The sequence below is a fragment of the Cryptomeria japonica genome, chromosome 9 (genome assembly GCF_030272615.1).
Source record: "Cryptomeria japonica chromosome 9, Sugi_1.0, whole genome shotgun sequence".
NCBI classification, from domain to species: Eukaryota; Viridiplantae; Streptophyta; class Pinopsida; order Cupressales; family Cupressaceae; genus Cryptomeria; species Cryptomeria japonica.
The window spans coordinates 126760449-126771742 of NC_081413.1; positions in this window are offsets into that span (position 1 = coordinate 126760449).

Sequence of the window (11294 nt, forward strand, 5' to 3'; positions counted from 1 at the left end):
AGAAACAAATTGAATTGAGATCAGTTTGCACTGACTATTTGTTTGAAATAAAATAAAACTACTGCAAGCACAAGAAACACAATCCATGCCACAAAAGGAATTTCAACCATGAAAATACAAGAATTTTCTGCACAAGAAATGCTGTACAAAACCATACAAATAGAAATTCAATTAGAATGTATGTACAAAACTTTTTACAAAAGAATACGAGTTGATTGGTGTCTGGTGTGGGGCGCAACACTACAGTTTTTATCTGAGTTACCGGGTTCGGCACTCAGGTAGTCCATGCCTGGACCAGGTCCGCCCGGGTTTGGGTTCGCACCTGAGTCCAGGTTGGGGTCGCTGTTTTCCACCTGTTGAAAACAGCACCTCCAGGTTGGGTTCGCTGTTTGCCTAAGTGCTTGCAGTGTTGCCATTACAGAATGGTAAAAATATGCAGCATGCCTCAGGGACGTGTCCTGTGGGCATTTACTTGGAAACATGTGTTGGTTGAAAATTTTGTACACTTGGGGAAATATACAAAATTGTGGTTTCAACTACAACACACGAGTAAAAACTCTCCTAATCAAGGGAAGACTCCCCCTATATAACTACAACTTGGAAAATAAAATGGGATGGGACAACAATCTTTTTTTTTTTTTTTTTTAAGAAAGACAATATCCTTTTCTCTTCATAGAAAAGGATAGCGATTGAATATGAACAACAGTAACCACTTTCAAGTAAAATGAGAGAAATGAAATGAAGTTTCCTGAAAGCTCAAAGACTCCCGTCACTTCCTTTAGGACGGGACAACAATATCAAGCTCAAAGACTTGACTATTGGAAGTCCTATCTACCCTTTGCTATACTAAATTTTACAACGAATAAAAGATAACAACTCAAAGACTGGAATAATCTATTATTTCAACACAAAGACAAGAACTAATGCAAGCTCAAAGACGTGCTGCTATTTTTTATCAAACAGTAATTTTTCCTCAAAAATAGACGCAAGCTCAAAGACTTGCTGCTCCTTCAAGGGAGTTTCTTATTTTAATTAATCTTCTCTACTTGTAGCTCAAAGACTTCAAATCAGATTGGACTAAGCTCCTTTAGAAACACTTGGCATAGAAGAAATAAAAGATTCAAACTCAAACATGTAGCTCAAAGACTCAAAACTTGAGTAATCCTTCTTTATTATTCTTCAAAAACTTTCAATTCACATACATAAGTTCAAAGACTTCTTGCTGTAAATTTGGTAGAGTTTTTGCTTGTTTTCCAAAAGATAAATATTACAATAGAGCCCTCAAGTATTTATAGAAGAGGAGCCTTGAGAAAAAGGTGGGAGGATTTTAACTAACTTGAGAGATTCTCTCAACCACCAAGACTCATTCAATAACTAACTGAGACTTCATTAACTAACTAAGAGCTACTCCAACTAACTAAGACTTATTCCAACTACAGTCTTAATCAGACACAACTTGTAGTTGTCTTACATGTAATTACAAAAGTGCAAGTAATGTGTAACTTGCATTTTACAAAAAATACTTTTACATGTAACTTGTCAAAACAAAATTACAACTAAAGATTACAAAAGAGAGAAAATTCAACTAAGTGTTGAAAGACACATAAGTTGCGTTTTGTGAAGACATGAATCCTTGAAATTTCCGGATGCTCACTTGTAATTCCTCGGGATTCCGTTCACGGGTGTTCTTGGCAACAACCATAGGCTTCACAATAGTGTCGTGACAGCGGAGGAGTGCGAAATTGTTTTTATCCAGGATAGATTGGATTTCATGCAAAAAGGTTTGGTGTTTCGTCAATGCTTGAATTGAAGCTGCCGAGAATTGTTCGCTCCTCCATTCATTACAAATCCTCATTTGTAAATCAGCAAGAACTTCTTCTTCTGGAATCAGCTCTCCATCCTGACTTACTATATTGCAAGAGGCCCTTTCACAATGTGAGACAATACCTCGATAAACTTCATCCCGAAATCTCCTTGCATCACCGACCTCGTCAATGAGGGATTTAAGAACAAGGGTCTTGTTTTCCATGAGTTCTTCAAATTCCAAGTACATGACCCTGGAAGAGATGATGACGTGCTCCTGCAAAATACTCAGCTGTTGTTGGGGCATGGTACACCAGATTGTCAGACTTTTCTCAACACTTTCTAGATTCTTTTTGAAAGTGTTAGAAGTCTGATCCAGTTTCTCCTCAATGGTTTCCAACTTAGACATTATTTGAAAAATGTCTTTTACTACTTGTACACATTGATCATGAAGCTGATCAACCCAGGAATCTAGTGCTTGTACTTTCTGAGCAGCCCTTTCCACTCCATGAATCGATTCTTGGGAACCAGAAGAACCTATGGAGTTACTCCCTTCAGCAGCAGGTTTTGTGATTTTATGAATGGCTGCCATAAGCTGTCGCTCTTCTAGCTTGTCTTTCTTTGCAAGAAGATCGTCACACCTTTGCACTAGTGAAGCAACAAAAACTGAGCATCATGTTTAATGACCTCATGTGTTTGCTTGCCCAATTCTACCCTTGTAACCTTATAATTAGCAGCTGACATTTCATCAAGTGGCTTATCTGCAATAAGTTCCACAATTTCAGCTACTTTCATCTTGTTACCATCAACAGTTACCCTAGAGATAGTCTTGGCCTTCTTAGCAACTTTGGATCTGGACTTTTTGAGTTGCTGGTAGTCAAATGCATCAGGTGAGATCTCTTGCTTCTTCCTTTTCGGGGTGAAAGAACTAAGCCATGGAGGCAAAGTCATCAACTCACTTCCAGTAGTAGTCGTAGGCAAAGGAGAAGCAGTTTCTGTTTGAATTACCGTGGTCACCCTGGGAGGAATATTTGTTTGGACAGCGACCACGGTTTGTTCAGTTACCAATGGACATGAAGATTGCCTCATGAATTCTTCAAAACTAGAAGTGGAAGTATCAATTTCTGATAACTGAATGCAAGTGGGATTATCTTCAGGAACTTTCAACACACTTTCTTGTTGCCGAACAGGAGAAGGCTCGTATGCTGAAATGGGAACTGCATTCTGAAGAGACTCATCTACGAGCAAATCGGGAGGTGAAAGAGGCGTCTCAATGGAAACTGGAGGAATGACCTCATGAGGTGAGTCTGAAACTGCAGACTTAGGAGCATCGTCAGATTGTTGCCCTCTTCTGGATTATCCAGATTGATCACCTAAACATGGAACCGTGATTTCTCCTTCCCACGAATAGTCGTCTCCTCAGGAGGAAGCACTATTGCACGACTGACTCGTAACTTGATCCTTCTACCCGAAGATGAAACACCCTCCTTGTTATCAATCTGAATCTCAGACTTTCATCCAAGAGGCCTCGTAGAATCATCTTCTTTACCAACCTTAATTTTGATAAGTCTAACAGCATTACTTTTCAGCCATGCATTAGTGTTGGCCAAGATAGGCTGAAATCTGTCTAGGATGGAGACGCACTCCTTGTGTGACCATTGGATCAAAGGAAGTGGAGCTTCCTCAACCGTCCGTGAAATGTATTCAGGATCAAGTATATGCTTGTCATCAATCATCTCTTGTGGGATATCTGCCAAGTTCAAGTCAACAATTTGCTCAATAATGAGCCTGTAGTAATCCATCTGTAGAATTTCGACTTCTGTGCGGAGATCTACCCAAATGTCTTCAATGCGATGAACGTGCACAAAGGATTTCTTGATCTTCTCCTTCATACCTCTATAATCAAAATCAGCTCTAGGTTTGAACCTCTTAAGCTTGATTTCTTGCAATTCAGCCTCCATGGCCTTAGCCTTCACATATGTGACGAGGGAGTATTGACCAATTTTTAATGGGTTTGTGGTAGAGATCCCCATTCCAACCTTGTCTCTAGCAGACTGAAAAGTATGAACATCCATGATCTGTCTTCCCAACTCCATAAGAATTATTTTATCGGTTGGGTATCTTGGAAGCATGTATGGCTGACCATCATAGCATCCAATCCTGATATAAGTGAAGGTGAGAAATTGCAGGAACAAACACCCATACTCAGATACCTTGACCCATGCTTCATCTGATACTCTTTTGTTCCTGAGATCCATGTCAAACTGACACATGAAATATCCGAAGAATGCATCTTGGACTCTTCTAAAATGCAGTTTGCTGGGTTTCAATGGCAACTGGTCATAATATTCCCAAACTGGTACAAGCGAATGATCACCCTTGGTAGAAAGACCTGGAATGTGTCTAAGTGATGCTGCTAAATATACCAAATAAGAATTCATGAAGAAGGTCATGGTGGTAGGAACTGCTGCAAGTTGTTCACACAAGGCATCGCTGATGACTTTCCCCCATGAAATGTGATGTGACTGCTATATGAACATAATGAATTGATACATCCATGGCTCAAAGACATTGGAATGCTCAAGGCCCATCATCCTGTTGAGAAGAGTGATGGTGTCTCCTATCTCCCATTTGAAATCACAACAGTACAACTTTGCCCACCTTGAGAAGGAAGGACGTGGCTCTTGGATCCACCTATTGATGTGTCGCTTGCAATCTTTTTCCCTTTTCACATAATACTCTGCTGCACTTTCTTTAGTGATTTCCATATAAACAGGTGCAGGAGGTATTCTGAAGACCTTCTCGATTGTATCCGCATCAAGACGAATTATAGCTTCACCATCATCATTTTTTATGACTCTTGACTCCTTGTCAAAATGATGGGCGCATGCAAGGACGAACTCAGGTTCTAGGGCAGCCACTGGAAAGGAAGATGCATGATGGATATGACTGTCCAACAACCGCTGCAAGTTGTTATCCTGTGGATCTTCTGCCCTGTTGATGAATTCTGCCATATCAACGTGCCCTATTTCCGTGTCTCTGATGCGATCCAAAAGAGAAGAAACCTGGGAAGGTGCAACCTCATTCTGATATTTGTCATATTTGTATTTCATTTTCTTTGGAGTTGGAGATGCCGACAAATCTGACATTGATTGAGAACTTGGAATGCTGTGATGAAGACTTAAAAGAGTTAAGGCAACATCATAGTCAACTGCAAATATCATTCTTCCTTCTTCAAATGGGTAAAACTTTGATTTTTTGATTTCACGATTTTGAGAGAGGAAGAGGGGAATTATGTAGAAATGAGAAAATCTTGACTTTGACCAATTTTAGATCTTGGGAGAATTTTCGCAAGTATACAAGTTGGAAAGGACATACATGCAATCGGGATTTAAAAACCCGAATACAAGTACACTTGTAATTTCGAAAATAGAGAAATGGACGAAAAATGAGATTTTGACTTGCGGGAAATGATGGAAATGGAATGTATGGATATGGGGAACATGAATGGATAGGAATGCGAAAATCCGGGAAAGTCATTTTCATAAAAATGGGAAGAACTCTTCAACATGTAATCCGATTTTTAAAACCCGAATTTGCAAGGGAGGGGTATTTCACACTTTTCAACTTGAAATTTTAACAAAAAATGGTTAAATTCCTTAACCGTAGGGGAAGAACAAGAATTTCTAGCGAACTTGTAATCGAGATTAAAAATCCCGAATACAAGTAAAGAGGGAATTTTGGGAAAAACAATGCAATTCAACAATTGCATACCAAGGGGAAGATTTCTTTCACAAAAACCAATTTTTTGGGGGAAGAATCAACACATGCCAAAAATGCAACTAAGAACGAAAATAAAGAAAACAAGAAAATAATAAAATGAAGGAAATAAAGGAAAGAAAACATACCTTTCTTAAAAATGCACAATGCTTCTCCAATAATGCAACAATTCTTGGTATGAAGAAGCAAAATTAGTAAAAAGGAGCAATCCGGAATGCCAAACCCTTATCACCTTTTTTGTAAAAATGTCTTATATGGAAAAACGTGGTACCAAGCAAGAGCAAAATGTCATAAAAAAAATGCTTGAATGCTTCCTAGACCTCAACGCCTTGGTGCTTCAAACTAAAATGATCCATGTCCTTGAAGATGCGTGGCATTCAACATTTCTAAAATGCAACCGTAATGATTCACGTGGAGGAAAAAACGTGGCACTTGTTGCATATTGGAGGACATCATTTAATTGCTTAAAACTCCTCCCAAACTCCATGCCTAGGTGAGAGAGGGCAAAACGCTTTAGGAGATTGCAGCTATAATAAGTTCTAATCCCCCAAAACGTGGCATTAAATAAAAACGCGTTTGCTGATCTAGGGCAAAAAACCAGTCAATATAACCTCCATTTGGCATGAAAGATGTTCACGATTGCATGAAAATAGGGTAGAAGCAAAAACGCCTTTCCTCCCTAAAAAATCTCCACAAAAAATTGCTTTGAAATCTTCAACAAATCCATTTTTCATGCAAATCGGGTTTTGGAAGACAAACAACAAGTTCGAATTACCCAAAATCATGCAAATCGGGTTTTTGGGAGAAAATAACAAGTTTTATTTTCACTTTTTCCACTTACAAGCCAAAATCGGGTTTTTTTAGACAAATTGCAAGTTTTATTTTTTACTTTTTCACTTATCAAGCCAAAATCAGGTTTTTTTGGACAAATGACAAGTTTAAAATGGTCAAAAATGCACTTGCAAGGCAAAATCGGGTTTTTTGGAACAAAATGCAAGTTTAAAATACTTGTAAAAGGGAAATAAAATCCCTACAACAAGTTATAAACACTTGCACATATGTAATGGGGATTTAAAATTCCTATTACATGTGAAAACCATTAAAGTAAGGGTTTTTTGACCAAACTACAAGTTTACTTGCAGTTGAGCCAAAAAATCCCTATTTTAACTAAAAATGACCAAAAAACAATAAAAAAATAAAAACAACAAAGGGGAAACTTAAAATAAATTACAAGTAACATATTTGAAATAAAAGTGCACATGTAATCAGTCAAAAATTCCCCTACAGAGACCAAAACAATGAATATCATTAAAACTTGCAGTTTGAAGAAAATTCTCCACTTGCAGTCGGGGTTTTAGAACCCGGAATTGAAGGAAAGACATAGCAAACGAACCCATAATTGGACGAAATTCGAAACGTAGTTCGAGAATGGACTGAGGATTAAGCCAGTCCAAGGATTAGTCAAAATTTTGCCTCGGGAATTGTGCCATTAGAGTAAATTTTTTCTTTTTTTCATAAAAATTTCAACGTAGTGGTTCTTCATTTTTGGAAACAAAAATGAGGACAACAACTGGCTCTAACTGGGGAATTCTTTCATTTATCCTTCAAGATTGTGAAAGAAAAGAATCCAGAACTCTAAGTGCCTTCCTCTTATCCATTGGGTCATAGAGTCAAACAAAGCAAAAACAAACAAACAAAAGGTGGAAAACAAACAAGAGAAAGACATTATTTACAAGAAGTTACCTCAAATCTTCATTCAAAGTAATGCTTCAAATGCTGACCATTATAAGGCAGCGCAAATTGGGTACCATCATGATAAGCCAAGATAAAACTATCTTCTCCAGCAACACGGTGAATAGTGAAGGGTCCTTGCCAAAGAGAGTCAAATTTGCCATGTAAACCTTTCGGTTCCCTTCACTTATCCCAAAGCAAAACACGATCACCAACTTGGAATCGTTTTTGCTTTGCTTTCTTATCAAAAAGAATTTTGACCCGTTGCTGATGCTGAGCAATTCGGTCTACCACTTGTGTTCTTTGTTCTTCTAGTTGAGAAAGATACATGATCCTTTTATCTAAAGCATTCTCATAAGTTTGATCCTCAACTGCTTTAGACAACTTGAGAGCAGGAAGTTCCAAAGTGATGGGTATTTCTGCATTGATCCCATATAGGAGTTGAAATGGTGACATACCAATAGCCCTTTTGGGTGTAATCCTGTCCGCCCATAAAGCATCAAAAAGAGCCTTGTGCCAGGACCTTTGATTTTCCTCCACAAGTTTCGAATAATAGTAATCAAATTCTTGTTACTAGATTCCGCCTTACCATTACCTTGGGGATAATAATTAGATGAATGAGTTAACAAGATATTATACTCAAAGCAAAATTGTGAAATTTCTGAGGAAGAAAAGGTGGTTGCATTATCAGTCACAATTTTGAATGGAACACCAAACCTGGAAATAATATTCTCCTTGAGGAATCTGCATACTATCTCAGAAGTAGCGTTCTTTACTGGTATGGCTTCCATCCACTTGGTGAAATAATCAGTAGCTGTAAGGACATAGGAATGCCCTGCACTTGAGGAGGGATTGATCACACCAATGAAATCAATGCCCCATTGTCGGAAAGGTTCTTCAACAATAATCGGCTTCAATGGTAATGCTGCAAGCTTTGGTTTGCCTACAAATTGCTGACAATGTAGACACTTACGTACCCATCGGAAAGCATCTTGAAAGAGTGTAGGCCAATAATATTTTGCTCTCAAAATTTTGTGAGCGGTCATTGGCGTAGAAAAATGTCCACCACAAGCCTTATCATGGAAAGATTCCAACAATTTGGTTTGTTGTGCTTTGTCAACACAATGGAGGAAAGTATCGTCAATGGCTTTTTTGTACAGACCAGTATCCCATAATACAAAGTTCGCAGCTTTCAACTTGATACTTCTTTTTTCCTTGAATGTCAAATGTTGTGGACATTCGCCATAAGTCAAGAAAAATGCTATGTTAGAGTACCATTCATCAGTAGTACTAACAAACAACACCTTGGGAAGATCTTCAGAATCATCCAATTCTCGCTCCTCCAGAATACCTTTCGCCATCAGCTGACAGAGTCCTCTTCCTCGAACAAGCTTTGTAGGCTTGATCTCCAAGTCATACTCTTGGATTTTTGTGATCCAATTTCCTCTCTTTGTGCCAAACTCCTGTTGTGTTAAGATAGATTTTACTGATGTATCAGAAACTAACACAACGGTATGAGAATTCAAGATGTAAAAACGGAAGTTCTTACCTGCTTTAACAACCGCATAGGCATTCTTCTCAATAGAGGAATACTTGAGTTCATGAGATTTCAAAGGACAACTCATGAAAGCGATAGGAGATTCAATTCCTTCTGAATTTTTCTGCATCAGAATAGCTGACAGAGTATGCTCGGAAGCATAACTATACATGATGAACTCCTTGGTGTAATTGGGACAAACCAACACGGGTGCATGGGCAATTGCATCTTTGATTTCATTGAATGCCGCTCTTCCTTCAGAATTCCAATGGAAAGAAGACTTTCCTTTCATCATGTCCACAATATGACGAGTCTTCTCCACAAAGTCAGGAATGAATCTTCGCAAAAAATTTACCTTACCAAAAAAGGAATGAACAACAATCTTGTTGGATGGCAAAGGGAGATTCTGAATAGATTTAACCCTCTCAGGATCAACTTTTATACCCTCCTTGGAAACAATGTGACCAAGAAGTTTTCCCTCCATCACCCCAAAAACTAACTTCTTAGGATTAAGAGAGATGCCATGCTTGCGACATCTTTCAAGTACATCTTGTAGATGAAAAAGATGATTCTCACGATCTTTAGAAAAAACAGTAAGATCATCAAGATATACTACAATATACCTTCCCACAATACCACGGAAAGCCAAGTCCATAGCTCGCTAGAAAGTAGCCCCTGCATTGATCAACCCGAAAGGCATTTTGCGGTATGCAAATGTACCCCATGGAGTGGTGAATGCAGTCTTGTGTTGATCAGGTTCACTAACCTCAATCTGATTGTATCCCGAAAATCCATCTAGCATAGATAGCATCTCGGAACCAGTCACTGTTTGCAAGACTTGATCCATGATTGGCAATGGATAATTGTCCTTAAGTGATAGCTGATTAAGATTTCTGAAATCAACACAGATACGTATTTCTCCATTCTTCTTACGAACTGGTACTATATTCGCCAACCATGTTGAATGATGGATGGGAAAGATAATCCGAGCATCAAGCATCTTTTGAACTTCAGAAAGAATGGTACTTGAAATCTTCGGATTATACTGGCGTTGCTTTTGTCTGAAAGGTTCCACGCCAAGCTTGAGAGGAATGTCATGTTGCACTTCCTTGGGTTGGAAGGATTTTAGATCATCATATGAGTACGCCAAGACATCATGGTATTGGCGCAAAAGCTGAATAAATTGATCTCTCTCATCTGAAGTGCAGTTATTGCCAATATTGACAAACTTTGGATCTCCATCAGATCCAATATTATATTTCTCATATCCCATAGGAGGATCAGTACTTTCTTGTTGTCGTCTCTTGATATAACGATCATGTTGATCGAAAAGTTTTTCAAGAGAAACCAACCCCTTGGGAATTTTATTTCCTTTCAGCTGAAGGATATTTTCATCTGATTCAGATGATGTATCAGACACCGAATCTGATGACAAAGAAGTAGGAGAATTACTTCCTTCAAAATACAGGTTGTTGAAACCATCCTTAGCTTGCAAGAAATTATTGATCTGTTTATCATCATTGAAGATCTGCCAATGATCCCAATTGTCAGGCACACTTGGTCTGCAGATTATCTCAATAATATATTTATCTTGACCAAAGTCAAGATGGGGAATTAATGAAGTAGCTGAAACAGCAAGAGTATCAGCTCTACCATTGTATTCACGAGGAACAACTGAGATATTGAAAGAATTGAAATCTTCAATATTCTCCCATACCAAATTGCGGTAATGCTTGAGTCTGTCATTTTTAGTTTGATATATGTTTCTCACTTGACAAACAATTAATTCTGCATCACCTTGGGCATGAAGGTTTTTGATTCCTCTTTTCAATGCAACACTCATTCCTAACAAAAGCGACTCATATTTAGTTGTATTGTTGGTATTAGCAAATTGCAACTTGAAAGAGTAAGGGAAGATCTCTCCCTTGGGAGATACAAGAACTACACCAGCTCCAGATCCATTCGTAGCACAGCTGCCATCAAATTCAAGAGTCCATACATCATTTGAACTGTTGTTTTCATTGGAATGATTAGAGCTGCATTCATTCGAGATGGGCGCATTATGAAAAGAAAAGTTGTCATCTTCTTCCATAGGAGAGGATGAACTTTCCTCTTGAATAGACGAAAAATGAAACTCATCTTGTCAAGGAGGTGATGGAATACTTTCATCAGCAAGTGAAGATGCGACTTCCTCAACCATAACATACGAACTGGATGACCCATCTTCTAATGCTTGGTCCTGATCAGTATCAACAAACTTTTCATTTGCTGAAAGTAGTGAAATGTCAGAGCTGCTAGAAGGATAATCTTCAGCAAATTCTGAAATTTCATCTATATGAAGATAATAATTCCCAAAACCCGAAGATTCAAAAAGAATCTGAGCATGAGGGTCATTGGACTTGACAACCGTGTACTTGGTTTCTCTTTCAGGAATTAACTTCTG